The 14,382-nt window shown below is 41.8% G+C and overlaps 1 protein-coding gene across 2 annotated transcripts in view; it reads left to right on the top strand.

Moving 5' to 3' along the window:
• Cntn4 (contactin 4) overlaps positions 1–14,382 on the top strand; it is a 968,730-nt gene that overhangs the window by 153,103 nt on the left and 801,245 nt on the right. For both annotated transcript variants that reach the window (XM_047534796.1, XM_047534794.1), the window contains exon 2: positions 11,288–11,388. The gene's annotated coding sequence lies outside the window, so the exon portion shown is untranslated. The remainder of the gene's footprint in view (positions 1–11,287; positions 11,389–14,382) is intronic.

The following is a 14,382-nucleotide window of genomic DNA, read 5'->3' as shown; positions in this document are numbered from 1 at the left end:
TGAGCCACATCCCCAGCCCTTTTTATTTATTTACTTTTTTATTTTGAGACAGGGTCTCACTAGGTTGCTTAGGGCCTCACTAAGTTGCTGACCTCAAACTTGAGATCCTCCTGCCTCAGCCTCCTCAGCTGGGATCACAGGCGTGAGCCACTGTGCCCGGCAGAGAGACCTTTCTTGATCAACTGTTCTAGAAGAGTCCCTGCCTCTTCTGCTCCCTCATTGCTGCATAGTGTTTATCAGTACCTGGCCTGTTGCTGTCTACCTCCTGAAGCTTAAGCTGTAAGAGTTGCGCGAGAGCAGAGACTGGCTTCTTCAGGAAACTGAGAAGCTGGCCCAGAGTAGGTCCTGAGATAGCAATTGTTGAGAATCGTGAGCTATGTCAACGATTATGTTATTCGCAGAACGCTACATAAAATACCTCAGATGTGAAAAGAACTTAGCTCACATTTGGTTCCAGAGTCAAATTCAGGCTTTTTGATTGATTTACCCAAATTGTGCTTGTTTGTATAGCTGCAAGCAATACAGACAACTAATAGCCCTGAAAAGAAAAAGGAATATTAAGGTCCTTTCTCTGAGGTGAACCATTGTATACATCACATCCCATGGTAAAGGAATCAGTGTCGCTTATACCAAGTCATTGGTAGCTGCCACTGTATACCAGGGCACTGGTAGCTGCCACTGTATACCACACAGCATGGGTGGGCACATGCGGAGGCAGATTTGGAAAAGCCATTTTCAGAAAAGAAAGGGAAAACCAAACCTCACCCACCCTAATATCCTTAAAGGCCAATAACATTTGTATCCACTGGGTAAACACAATCCATCACAGCTCCGCACGGCTTGGAATGGGCTGCTTCCTTAACAAATATGTTTTTTGCCTGGGCCATTCATCATATCTGGAAGTTTGGATGGGAAGCTTTGCATTCTCTTAGGTTAACACTGAAAATAGCCACTTGGTGGATTTGTAAAGGGAAAATCCTATTAAAATGGCAGGAAAAAGAAATGTGCACCCTCCTGATGGCACAAAGCAGGAAAAAGAAATGTGCACCCTCCTTATAGCCCGTTTCTGTTAGTGTTGGCTGGTAGTGACGAAACTCAGCTAAGCTGAAGGAGGAGCGTCAGTTTCATTTGGCAATCAGGTTATGAATGGAGAGAGGTGCGGTGAGGATGTTGAAGGTATACCCTTGGACTCTACAAGTGCATCGGGTATTGTTGTTTGTTTGTTGATTGGTACCAGGGATTGAACCCAGGGGTGCTTAACCACTGAGCCACATCCTCAGCCCTTTTTTTGGTTGTTGTCTTTTATTTAGAGACAGGGTCTTCCTGCATTGCTTAGGGTCTCACTAAGTGGCTGAGGCTGGCCTCAAACTTGGGATCCTCCTGCCTCAGCCTCCCAAACTACTGGGACGTCAAGAGTGTGCCTCCGATCCCCAGCCCCTGGGGTGTCTTTACATGGGACGGAAAGTTCTGCTGAACACAGTGTTCTGATGTGTCGTGTGAGTGGAACTGCTTAAACAAATCGTAGAGACCCTTAAAAACCAAGATACAGGCAGCTGCCGCCGCCACCACCAGTTTCATTGATGGAATGGTCAAACTGGTTTGCAAAAGGGGGAGAACCAAGTAACCATGAAAAAATGGAAGCAGAGCCAAGCTTGGGCTCCCACATCCAAGGGGTTCTCCACCCATGGGGTTGAGTGTCCTCAGAGAAGTTGAAATGACGTCGGAATCTCTGAGATCAGCATGTATACCAGCTGCGTGCAAAAAGTCTATGTCCCCCCTCCATCCCAGGTTAGCTAGTGCTGATGATAGAAAGCAGATGGGTAAAGAAAGGTGACTCGCGTTTGGTGGTAGAGCTGGTTGGGCTTGGGAAGCATTTTGCTTACAGAATCAAGAGCAGACATCAGTTAAGTTCTGCAAGAACCGGGGGAAAGAAGGACTCTTGACGCAGCCCAGGTTGGGCAAGGGACTGAATGGAGGGTGAACTCTGGGGTCTTGGCCGAGCAGGTACAAGCGACCCATTGAGCTGAACCCAAGCAGCTCAAGAACCCTGCAGAGCTGGAAGCCCATTAGCAGAGGCGGGAGACGCCAGTCCCTACACATTGTCGCTCTCGATTCCGCTCGGGGGAGCACAGTGTGTCCTTGTGATGGACGTTTTCTTTGAGGAATCGTCTCGTCTTTTCCCCCACCTAATGACTGTTCTTACTGAGCCCCACTTTTAGCTTCTCCTCGAGATCCCTGCAGAGGGATTTTGAATAATTTTCAATTCCTGCTTCAGCTGGGTTGTGTGCCAGAAATGGATGGAAGGAGGTGAATGGATTTTAAAATAAGCCAGCTCTTAGTATTTCCTAATCCCTCTCCAGGGTCTGGTGCACCGCCCCCAAGGTACCGTTTTCCACACGGGTTTTGGGGTCTCAGAGAGAGCAGGTTGTCTCACGTGATGGTGACTGCATTATGTAACTGGCACTTACAGGTGAACCTTGCTGTGTCAGACCAGATTCGCTGCGTGTGGTCAGTTGGAAATAGAAGGGTTTAATTTCATGAGACAGCCTTAGACTTGACGGCCCTGCCATTAAAAGAGCAGGGAGGAGAGAGATTGGGTTTTTTCCTTAAATATGTAGCTAATTAATAGCAAAACGAGACTATGATCCAGATTTCCAGAATCATGGCTTCCCAGTTCTTTCTCCCCGGGAGAGCAGAATACATGGTTGGAAATTGCAGGCTCTGTCATGAAAGACAAATCTGGTTGAAATTTCAGCTCTCCTACATATGGTTAAGTGACTTGCCCTCTAAGCCTGTACTCCTCTATCTGCAAAATGGGATTAATAATAGCATAGACTTGATCCGGTCATTTTGCAGATTAAAAAGAAAACAAATCCAAAAGTCTTAGAAAATAGTCCATACATTGCAATAAGCCTGTATTCGTCTTCTGTTGCTGCAGAAAACAGGACCCCAGGTGCAGAGGCTTTAAGCCACACCCGTTTTGGATCTTGCACGCTGCACTGGCCTGAGGTCCTCCTGAAGGTCTCACAGTGAGGAGCATCGTGAGGTGACCTCATCCTTCGCTGGTGACTCTGTTTAAGTCGGGAGAGCTCTGCTTCCCTGCTGCCCAGGTTGTGGACAGTGCTGAGGCCATCCTTGCTGCTGAGCTGCTGGCTGCAGCCCAAGAGTCTGCCCTCAGATTCATGCCCACCGTGGTCCTTTCCACAGGACTCTTGAACACGGTAGGACATTCCTTCTAAGTAGACATTACACTCGCATTTCAAATCTCTCACCTCGAGGCAGGTGGCCATTCCTTTTAAGGGCTCACCTGATTACATCAGGGTGATCTTCCTTTTTAGTAAGTCAGAGCCACCTGCTCTGGGCGCTCTGTCACGGAGGAGCCCATCCCAGAAGTGAAACCGGGACTATTTATGGGGACACCCACCTCAGGACAGGGTGCTATACCACGGTCGTCCACCAGGGGGCAGGAGTTTTGGCCCTGTCAGAATTAACTATTGTTCTGTTACCATTAATTATTATTCTCATCATTATTATATATTTCTGTGGTTATTATGGTCTAGAGCTTACGACTAAAGGTCACTCTAGGTTAATGGTGGGGAATAAAGGTAACCAAACCTTTTTGGAACATTGCTCATGAAGGAATTCATATTGTGTGACCCTATTGGCATGTGGATTTGACTTTCTCTGCGTGGCCCATACCTGAAACATTCTAAACATTATTCCCCAAAGAATACGAGTATTGTAATGTAAATTTTAACCTTGCCAGGTCTGGAAGGAAAAAATAAACGTTCATGGGAACCCTGAACATGATATTTGATCATTAATATCATACCTTGTGTTCTAGAATAGAAACTCACACTGCTTTTGCCTCAGTTCTTAATGAAGGAAGGAAGAGAGAGATTGTTTTAAAGGGATCATTAGTGAAGACACCTACAAATTTTACACTTAAGTTTAGAGGAAGAAAAATTCTGCCTACCTTATTAAATGTCTTGTCACCTCACAGTGTCACTATATCTAAATATTTCCAAAATTCCAAGCAAGGATATCCTGCTTCTTAATATAGAAAAGAAACTGGTGGAAAACCAACCCCCGGACTGGATTTTAAGATGCATGGTGTGTCCTGTGAGCTCTGTGTTAATTTCCTACTACACCTTGAATGCGCCACAAGCAATTTGCAATAGAATCAATTAACATTTGGCAAGTTGAGCCGGGCCACCTAGGATATTAACTCTTTGCTCCAGGAATGCTAATAAAATCCATTGGCATGATCTTCCCGGAGTATTATTAAACGATAATAGCAGTGTTAAAGGGTAGCAAATAAATGAGGATCTATTTAGGGCTGTTTTTCTCAATTCTTGGGGTTTTTGTGTTCCAACTTTGGTTTTGAATGTTCTCCTTCACTTTGGAGGTCAGGCCTTGGAAATAGGGTTTTTCCTAAGGGACTGTGTCACTAACAGCCCCTTAGGAAAGATGTCTTTGCCTAATCAAAGTCATCCAGAGGGCTTGCATAAGAAAATGAAAGGTATAAATTTGTCTTTTCCTTACTTCGCTGTTCATTGCTCTTTCTGTATTGAAGGATTCGTGGATAGCAGAAAAATGAAGTATTATTATTTGGTTAGCCCCATTTACAAGATATTATGCAAGTTTTCTATTGTGATGCATAATAAAGCATTGTTCTATTTCTATTTATTTATTTTTTTGTGGTGCTGAGGGTGGAATCCAGGCCTTACATAATATTGGGCAAGTGCTTTACCACTGACCTAGTCCTCTTTTAAAAAGTTGATTTAATACTGCCTTTTTGGAAAAAAAAATTCACGATAGATTATATAGGCAGTTTCTGTATTTCTTGATACCTTATAACAGCATGGATTTTATTAAAAAGTAGTGGGTGTAGTTTTAATGAAGTAATGTTGTGAAGCTTAAGTGTTTTAAAAAGAAAAACTCTTCCCATTTCAATCATTTATCTAGTTGATATATTTATTTTTCAACCACTTTATTTTATATAATTAAAAATGTTAGGAAAGTGAGTACTTCGGCCTCAGTTTTATTAATTTGATTTGATTTCCATTGTTCTGGCTCAAATTGATGGAAATCAGTGGTGTATGTAAATCAGTATTGCCTGGGACGATGTCTGTGGATACATTTTCTACATTTATAAGGCTCAGAATATTACTTGTCATAGGGTAGGTTTTAATCAGCTTTGTCAAATGACCTGACAAGAACAATTTTAAGAAGGAAAAGTCTATGTGGGACTCATGGTTTTGAAAGTCTCGGTCCATAAATGGCTGACTCCATGGCTTAGGGCCCAGTCCGGCAGAGCGTCATGGTGGAAGAATGTGGTGGAGGAAAGTATCTTAGGACATTAAACCAGGAAGCAGAGAGAGAGCGAGAGCGAGAGCGAGAGAGAGAGAGAGAGAGAGAGAGATCCCCTCACTATGAACAAAATACAATCCCACGGTCTCTCCCCTTGACCCAGCTCTCCTCCGGCCATACCCTACCTGCCTAAAGTTACCTATCAGTGGATCAATGCATTGATTAGGTTAAGACTCTCAGGACCCAATCATTTCCGCTCTGAACTTCCTTGTATTGTCTCATGCATGAGCTTTTGGGGACAACTCACATCTAAACCACAATAAGTAGCAGATATATCTCAGTTAAATGAATCAGGATATTGTAGATATTAAAAACAATAGTCTCTAACGTGAAGTGTTGAAATTTCCTTTCTTCCAACATAGTTGAATAGAGCAAAAATATACACTCAATAAAGTGTTTGACTGATTGTAGCAAGGTCTTAAATCCTGTGGGAGGTACAATGGACTTCATTTCTAAATGGATCGCCAGCAAAACATTTGAGTTTTAGATTCACCCTTATTATGTATTTGGGTGTCTCTTTGGTGAGCTTATTATTGCTTCATTTATATATAACATTTCTGGTATTTGCTAAACATGTCTCTCCAAATTCTCTGAATATTACATATCAATTTTACAAATGACCTTCTCAGCCAGGCACGGTGGCCCACACCTGTAATCCCAGTGGCTCAGGAGGCTGAGGAGGGAGGATCGGGAGTTCAAAGCCAGCCTCAGCAAAAGTGAGGTGCTAAGCAAAACTCAGTGAGCCCCTGTCTCTAAGTAAAATACAAAATAGGACTGGGGATGCGGCTCAGTGGTTGAGTGCCCTGAGTTCAATCCCCAGTACAAAAAAAAACCAAAAAAAATGACTTCTCCTTTTCTCTCACTTTCCTTGCTTTTCTGTTGACTGTATTCCACACATGTGAACAATTCATAATGTTTAGTTCACAGACCATCACTTTGATTTGCTGCTTGACTTTTACAATGAAATATGTCCTCTTTTCCTGGGTCAAACTATAGATTTAATATGGGTAACAACATAGAATCTCATCTACTAGAAAGACACTAAAACATGACATATATGCTGAGTTATTTTAGGTGCATATTATCTCCATAATCATATCTGATGACCTTGTGATTTGGCCTGTAAAGCTTTGTAGAATAATTGGCTTTTTCTGAAATTATTAAGAATACTTGAAAAACTTGAGAAAGCCAGATGGTCTTGAAAAATATTTTATTACTTCTTTGCTTCCCAGCATGGTTTCTTATTTAGTCTAACTTCTTAGGCCCATTAAAGTTGATTTTTAATGTATTGTCTTTAGAGACTATTATAGTCACAGAAAGAATAGCAGAGACCATATACAAAGAACAATTAAAACCCCCATTTTTGGTGGTTGTATGATTATTTTCAGCAGTACAAATGACCATTTTAAGTAATTTCAGATACAGAGAACCTTCTTAGGGTCTAGAATTCCTGGTTTGACTTTTTTCAATTTGTTTGATCATGGTAGATGATATCCTCACCCTCCATTCTACTGAGGGCTGTGTAGTTGATGAAACTTGGTTCATTTATCAACATTTTTAGAAGTGTTTCCCATGTCTACTCACCTTTGTTTCAAGTGAAAATAGCCTTATACCTTTTAAAAATTTTATTCCTCTTTATGACTGAATAATATTCCATTGTGTATATATATATCACAGTTTCTTTATCCATTCATCTGTTAAAGGGCATCTAGGTTGGTTCCACAATCTAGCTGTTGTGAATTGAGCTGCTATGAACATTGATGTGACCGTGTCACTGTGGTATGCTGATTTTAAGTCCTTTCGGTATAAACCGAGGAGTGGGATAACTGGGTCAAAGGTAGTTCCATTCCAGGTTTTCTGAGGACTCTCCACATTGCTTTCCAGAGTGGCTGCACCCATTTTCAACTCCACCAGCAATGTAAAAGTGTGCCTTTTTCCCCACATCCACACCAACATCTATTATTGCTTGTGTTCTTGATAATAGCCATTCTAATTGGAGAAAGATGAAAATCTTAGAGTTGTTTTAATTTGCATTTCTGTAATTACTAGAGATATTGAACACTTTTTCATATATTTATTAATCTGTGTATCTTCTTTGGTAATCGTGCACAACCACAAAAATGAAAAGTTGTGCCCTCTTTGTGTACAATCAATCAAAATGCAGCCTGTAAAAATTTTTTAAAATTAAAGAGTATAAACAATTTATTTAAAAAAATTTTTTACTTGTTCTAATTAGTTGTATGTGACAGTAGAATGCATTTACACATTTTGACACATCATACATAAATGGACTGTCATCTCTCATTTTCCTGATTGTCCATGTTGCAGGATCACATGGGTCATGCAGTCACACATGTACATGAGGTCATGGTGTGTGTTTCACTCCACTATCCTTCCTACCCCTTACCCCTTCCCCTCCCTTCACTAAAAATTTATTTTCCATAGGGGATTATGCCATGGGATTTAAGAGAACTGAGAAGAGGGATTAAAATGTATATTGTTTCAGTCACCAAAGCCAAGCAAAACAACAAATACTACATGATCTATACCATAATTTTGGAATTTCCTTTATACTTTGATAAATTCACTGCTAAAGAGCTCAGCTTCCCTAATCTTTACTTAATTAAAGCATTTCCTTGAAGCAGCATACAACTTCTTACTGGTCTCCTCCTGAATGGTATCAGATTGAGCCTGTGTGCCAAAATATCTTATCAGCTCAACAATTTTAGGTATTTTTGCACAGTTGATATATGTAGGGTTATTTTCTAATATTTTATTAAGAAGCCTCACTAAATTTCACTAGAGACTGTCTTATTTTTTTTCTGTCTGTAAGCATTTAGAAACTTATGTCATAATAAGTGAGTCAAGTCGGAAAGCTAGATAGGTATTGGAGGGACTCTTATTTTGGAATGAAATACTACTGAGCTAACCAGTTGCGGAGCGTTCTCCTACTTTATTAAGCTTCGAATTTTATCCAGATGCACTTTTTTGTCGTGTTTGCAAGCCTGCCACCCATGATCGTTGGCTCTCAACTTCCTGGATCACCAATCTCTTGTGTTCACTAATTCCATCCATGCAGTCTGATTCTCAAACCTTTTCCAGAAACTCTAATCTTTTACCTCCCAGATACTTTGACCTGACATCTCACGTCTTAGCCGGCGTCTCTGACCTTTTTATGTTTTTATTTCTGATTATTTGCATTATGCATGTATCGATCCACCCATCTCCTCCATTGAAATGTGAGATTCTTGACGGTGGAGACCTTCAGCATGTGTCCACCTTTGTGTTCCACCAACTCAGGGTACCGCAGAGGCTGTAAGAAAAACACAGGCGTATGTTACAGCAGGTCTTTCTTAGGTACTTCTGATGCTTGTTCTTTTCCATCTATTATTCCATTTATTTATTGCAGGTTCATTATTGCCCAAATGAGGAAGTGGAGACTGAGACAGCTTTAATCATTCACTCCGAGGTGTCTTGCTTTAGTCAGCTGTTTAATGAGTGATGGTTTACTCTGGATTTCTAGCTTTTTGATTTCAATCTCTCTGCTTCTTTCTACATCTCTGCACCTATCTCCTCTGTCCCCACCTCTTTATGGCATCTGCCTGTACTTTGGCTCGTGCACAGAACCTTGTTTTTCCTTTCTGGTCCATTGGTGAATACAAACCAGAAATCCACTAAGGGACACAGAAGAGGTCGGGGAAGTGAGCTCTAATGTCAATGCAAAATTGAGACAGTGCTTTCTCTTTTATAAGGAGCTTTGCTTATGGACTCATGCTTGCTTATTCTCACATTACAACTTGGAGAAATGAGGCTCAGAGTTTAAAATGTATGTGACCCATAGTCCCTAGCCAGTGAGCCGTCGCTGTCCTGGGATTCAAATTCTGACATTCCATGCTCCTTCCTATCCATGGAAGATGGTTCCTTCTTCCTCCTCCTTTGTCACGTTGTCATCCACTCTTTCTAGGGGCTGTTATTCATGATCGCTGTTGTTTTTATGCTTCTTAGTTTTGGATTCTGAGCTTTGCCCTGACTTCACTGGAATTTATATTATTTTATGAACCATACATTGAAGCCCGATACGAGGCGAGAGCTTCAGTCTGTGGCCTATTTTAGAGAACACAGTGGCCTTATTTCTTGTCCCCACCTGGGGGTAGCAGTTCTTTTACTTTCTAATAACGTAAGATGAAGTCAGAGCTTCTCAGCTCTGACATTCTGACGTCTTGGATGGGCAGCCATCTCGTGCGCCAAAGGAGACTTCACAGAGACCAATCCCTCCATCCAGTCCCTCTTCCCTCCTGTGACCATCAAAAATGTCTTCAAACACTGCCAACGGTTTGCCTCCCAAGGGATGCAGAATTGCCCCTGGCTGAGAACTTCTGGATGGAATTAAGATAATGACTCTGCAAATGTTCCCTCAGTTTTAGTGCATTCTCCAAGTTCAAGCTACCATTAGAATGAGACCTGAGAACAATAAAAATGCACCGTGGCAAATTCCTTGGCAAACCGCGGTGTATCCACATCAACGACCAGTGTTGGCCGTCCGGTTAGACTGGTGAGTGCTGGCTCACTCGTGTGGATTCCCGCTGGAACGTTCTGGCTTCTGCATTACTCCAAGCAAGCATTTAATATCATACTGCCTGTTAATAGGACTTCCCGCTGCAGATTCAAGCTCTATGTCTTTATGAAATATTCTGCAACACAGTCTCCACCATCTGATGAATAATTAAAACTAAATTACACTTGTCAAAATAAATGAACACACCACATTACAGGAGAGGGAAAAAAAAAAGTCTTTAATTTTGTCCCCAAATAGTTTATTGCCCACTATCCTCATTTGTGGTATTCGGTGCTATTTAGTGATTCAGCGTGATGATTCAGCGTGAGACCGTGTCTCTCCTCTATTTGTTTTCTTGAAGGGATGATCAAAGAAGGTGCTAGTTCATTTTAAAGGAGTATATATTAGTTCGTCTACTACTTACAGAGTAAAAATATACCTAAAAGTCCCAGGACACATCCTCTCCTTAATTAAAAGGATGCGTTATTGCGCGTGCTGTTATTAAGTCGGCTGATGTTCCTATGTACGATTTTTAAAATGACATCATGCATTATTTATGGGATCGTCTTGGTGATGAGTCTTGAAAAAAGTCACGTCGGGGAAGGAGGTGACTTCTCTCAGGGGACTTTGCGCCCTCTTATCTGAATGCCCCTTGCTGCACGCGCTCTCTGAGGCAGCTGCTGGACCTCCACAGCATCTTCTGCAGGAGGCAGCATTTCGGTTTGAAAGAAGATAGCACACAGGCCTCAGGGTCTCCCCTATCTTTGGGGATCGCCTGCCCTTTGAGAAGTTGGTCGTTTCATTTTCTGTACCCCGAGAGAGGCCAGACATCTTCTATTTGGACTTCTTTTTATTATTGTCAGAACTGATCAAATAATCCTGCCAGAGTGTCCACGTGTGGGATGCATGTGGAAAGTGGTTTTATTTTTGCCCAGTAAGTCCCAAACACATTTTGATATTTCCTCCTCCATCTCCAGTACCATGCAACTTGCCTCACAAATCACACTGTCCCTGCTTATTACCCAGGCCTGGTTCCAACTGGTAAAATACATTTTTTTCCCCCTCAGTCAGTTTGAGAGTTTTCCTTTTCTCATTCCCTCTATGTCTCCTTTCACTTTTAATGTGAAATTGCAACTGTATTTTTGAAGTCCTTCCGAACAGCACTTTCCATTTACTGAAAATCCACACAATATAAAATAATCTCAGAGAGATATCTCAAATGATGCTTCTGTTTTCGGCTGGATATCCCGAAATGGGTCCGTATTTCCAGACAACTCTTTCTTTTCAATTTCGTCGGCATGATATAATTCAGAAAACTGAAGCTTTTTTTGTTTGTTTGTTTTGTTTTGTTTTTTGCAGACTCACTCTGGGCTACAGACTTTCCTGACAGATGAAACACTGGCCGAACCCACTTGGACTCTTTTGCAACTTTATGTAAAAGAATAAACCTTCATGCTGAGGTAAGGGGAGTAGTCCACGTAGGTTCTGATCAGAAAGAAGCAAAGGTTTGCCAACCTTGGATCTGTCTTATAATCTCTCTCTTTCCTGCACTTGCATGTATAATGAGAATTTTATCCTTGTCTTTGGTGCCCAGAGGATTGTCAGGGTCCACCCGTGTGAAATATTTTTGCAGTGACCAAACGGACAGTTACTACATGTCTCCTTACAACCGTCCATCAGACCCAAGAAGACTTTCAGCAGCACTTTCTTATTATACTGTATCAGCTGGGGCTTCGATTTGGCTGCCAGAGACCGAAAACCTGTAAGAGCAGAGACTTAAAGCAGATAAAAGTTTTTCAATTAAGAAGTGAAATAGGCAGACAGCCCAGAACTGGCCTGGGGTACCGTAATGTCAGGATGCAGGCTCAGTCACACGTATCTGTTGTCCCACGATCTCAGATGGAGTTTTGGTGACATGGTCAGATTCCAAATAGTACAACAGAGATAAGGTACAATTATTTCCTTTGGGGCAATTTCCCGGTATTGGTCCTACAATCTCTCTGATAAAACCTCTGTGTCAGTGCTTAGTCACATGGTCACCTGTGACTGTAGACTAGAAGACAAAGTCCTGATTCTTACCGTCATGTGACCAGCTAAAAATCTCTGTGTTATGGAAGAAGAATTAGCAACCTCTTCCCCCCCCCCCCAGCATTGATTTTAATACAACCTCCGTTAATAAAAAACAACTTTGCTGAGAAGGTTGGGAACTGCCTGTCGTTAAAAAATGGAGTGTCTCTGGTTGCTTTAATGGCGTTACCAAAGGCATGAATAAATATTCACTGCAGATGTCCGTGGAGAAATGGTATTTTTCCTAAACTGAAAATGTGACTAGAAATGAGATGTTTAAATGAATGTTTAAATTTTAACATGAACATGCCCGCCATTCTTTTCTGCATTGGATAGTCACCATACCATCTGAGCGAGGTCAGTATAGAGTTGCTTTTCTTAGAGCAGCTGCTCTGATGCAGCCATTTATCAAGCTATGATTTGGTTGCTGCTTTGGATATGAATTTCAGCTTCAAATAAAGTAAATAATTAAGTAAATAATTCTGTTTGCTACTAATTTTCTTTCTGAATCCCACATTTTTTTGACCGTTTGTCTCCAGTGGTTTTCTGACTCTGGCTCAAAATCAAGTGTACCTCCCAGGATGCAGATTTGGTTCCCTTGGAGGATTTTTAAATAAGGGCTATTAACTGTGATTGAGGATCCCATACATTCCGGACAAGGACCCTTCATGTTCTGGAATCAAATTAATTAAATGTTTCATTTAGTGAGGGCTGTCCTTGAAGAATCGGCAATGCCCTCTTTGCCATCCAATTCATGGGAAGAGAAGAGCCTGGCTCTTTTGAGTTTTAGAAAATGCGTGATCTTAGGGTCTTCTCAGATGGACTGCTGAAGAGTTTTAGGAAGAAGAAGTTAGTGGCAGTCACAACATCTGCCACCAACAGTCAAGCGTGTCATTTGCTGGGCTTGGGGTCTGTGGAGAGCCAAAGAGTATGGGTTTTCCAGTATTAAAACCAGAGACAAAATTGTCAAAGTTGTCACTGCCGCTCTTCAACTGTGAACAAACAGTGCTGCAATCCAGTTTGTTTTTATAGAATTTTAAAGGGAAGTAAATTAAGAATTAGATGCAGGTATTGGCATGGATCTGTCTTGGCTCCAAGAAATAAAGATGGCGCCAGGGGAATTTCCCTTTCAAGAATGTGAAGCGTTCCTGATGAGTGAACTTTGCCTGTGTCTAACAGATAGCATTCACCTCCTTCCCTGGCTCCTATACCAACCACCACTGTGGTGGAGTTGAAATTTAGCCTGACAGCCACTGAAAGAACCATTTTCTGAGGCAGTAGTACTGCCATTTACCTAAGGAAGTAGGTTCTGTTTGGATTGACCGTGTGTGTTTGAGAAAGAAGCATACATATCTCCTCTCTTCCTAGGAAGGAGACTATTTCAAACATCCATTTTCTTTGCTAACAAAGAAATTCACGCTGGAGACAAATCAGCAATTTCACAGCTGGTTTGTGAAATCCTGAAATGATGTATACAAATCAGAGCAGGAGAGATTCATTTGCAATGAAAGGGATATTTGAATTGCATCCCAATTTCTAATAGGATATTGTTTCACAGTCGCACAATATCATAAACATACCACGTCTGGCGTCCACAGCCGTCCACAGCTCAGCCATGACTCATGAACTTTGTGAGAAGCAGGCAACTGCAGGGTTAAATGACCTGTGCTGGGTTCTCCTGTTCTGCTTATACGTGGGCAGAGGAAACCAGGTGGCCACTCACCTGGTGATTAACGGGGTTCTGTACTGATGCACGAGGTAGCTGGGATCCTCAGCTCCCCTGTGACAGAGTGGCCAAATAGACATGTGTCTCAGTGTCTGACCCTGGGTTGCCCTGCCTGGGCAAAAGCTGTGCTGTGGTGAGAGATAAATTCACAATGAATTCTCAGTGTGAATGTGTCCCCCAATCCAGGTCCAGTTACAGGGTTGGATGGAAGCTACTTTTTCATCTGTCTTCTTTCTCTGCTTTTCTTAGTCTCTTATTTCCCCTTTTGATGGTGAGGATTGAATCCCTAAGATACAGCTGCTTTTCTTTTCCATAAAAATTCTATTATTATTTTTTTAAATTTTGAGATAGTTGCTTAGAGCCTCACTAAGTTGTTTAGACTCTGCTCAAAAAAGTGGGATCCTCCTGCCTCAGCCTCCTGAGTCGCTGGGATGCCACCATGCCTGGCAACTTTTCTCTCTCTTAATGGACCATACCAACCTCCTTCTGATGAATTCCTCAATGGCTGCTTCCCTGTTTCCTGACAGAAGCTGTTCTGTTATCTGAGAGTATTGGATTTTCTTACATACAAAAAAAAAAAAAAAGTGACTTTATTGGTATTGATTCTGCCACCTGGAGTCACAGGAGAGCAAGGGTCTCCATCTTATTCATCTTACCGTAA

Source organism: Sciurus carolinensis, chromosome 19, assembly GCF_902686445.1.
Source record: "Sciurus carolinensis chromosome 19, mSciCar1.2, whole genome shotgun sequence".
In the NCBI taxonomy this organism is placed as follows: Eukaryota; Metazoa; Chordata; class Mammalia; order Rodentia; family Sciuridae; genus Sciurus; species Sciurus carolinensis.
The sequence above is the reverse complement of the archived record's forward strand: the minus strand, read 5'-3'. Positions and strand labels throughout refer to the sequence as shown.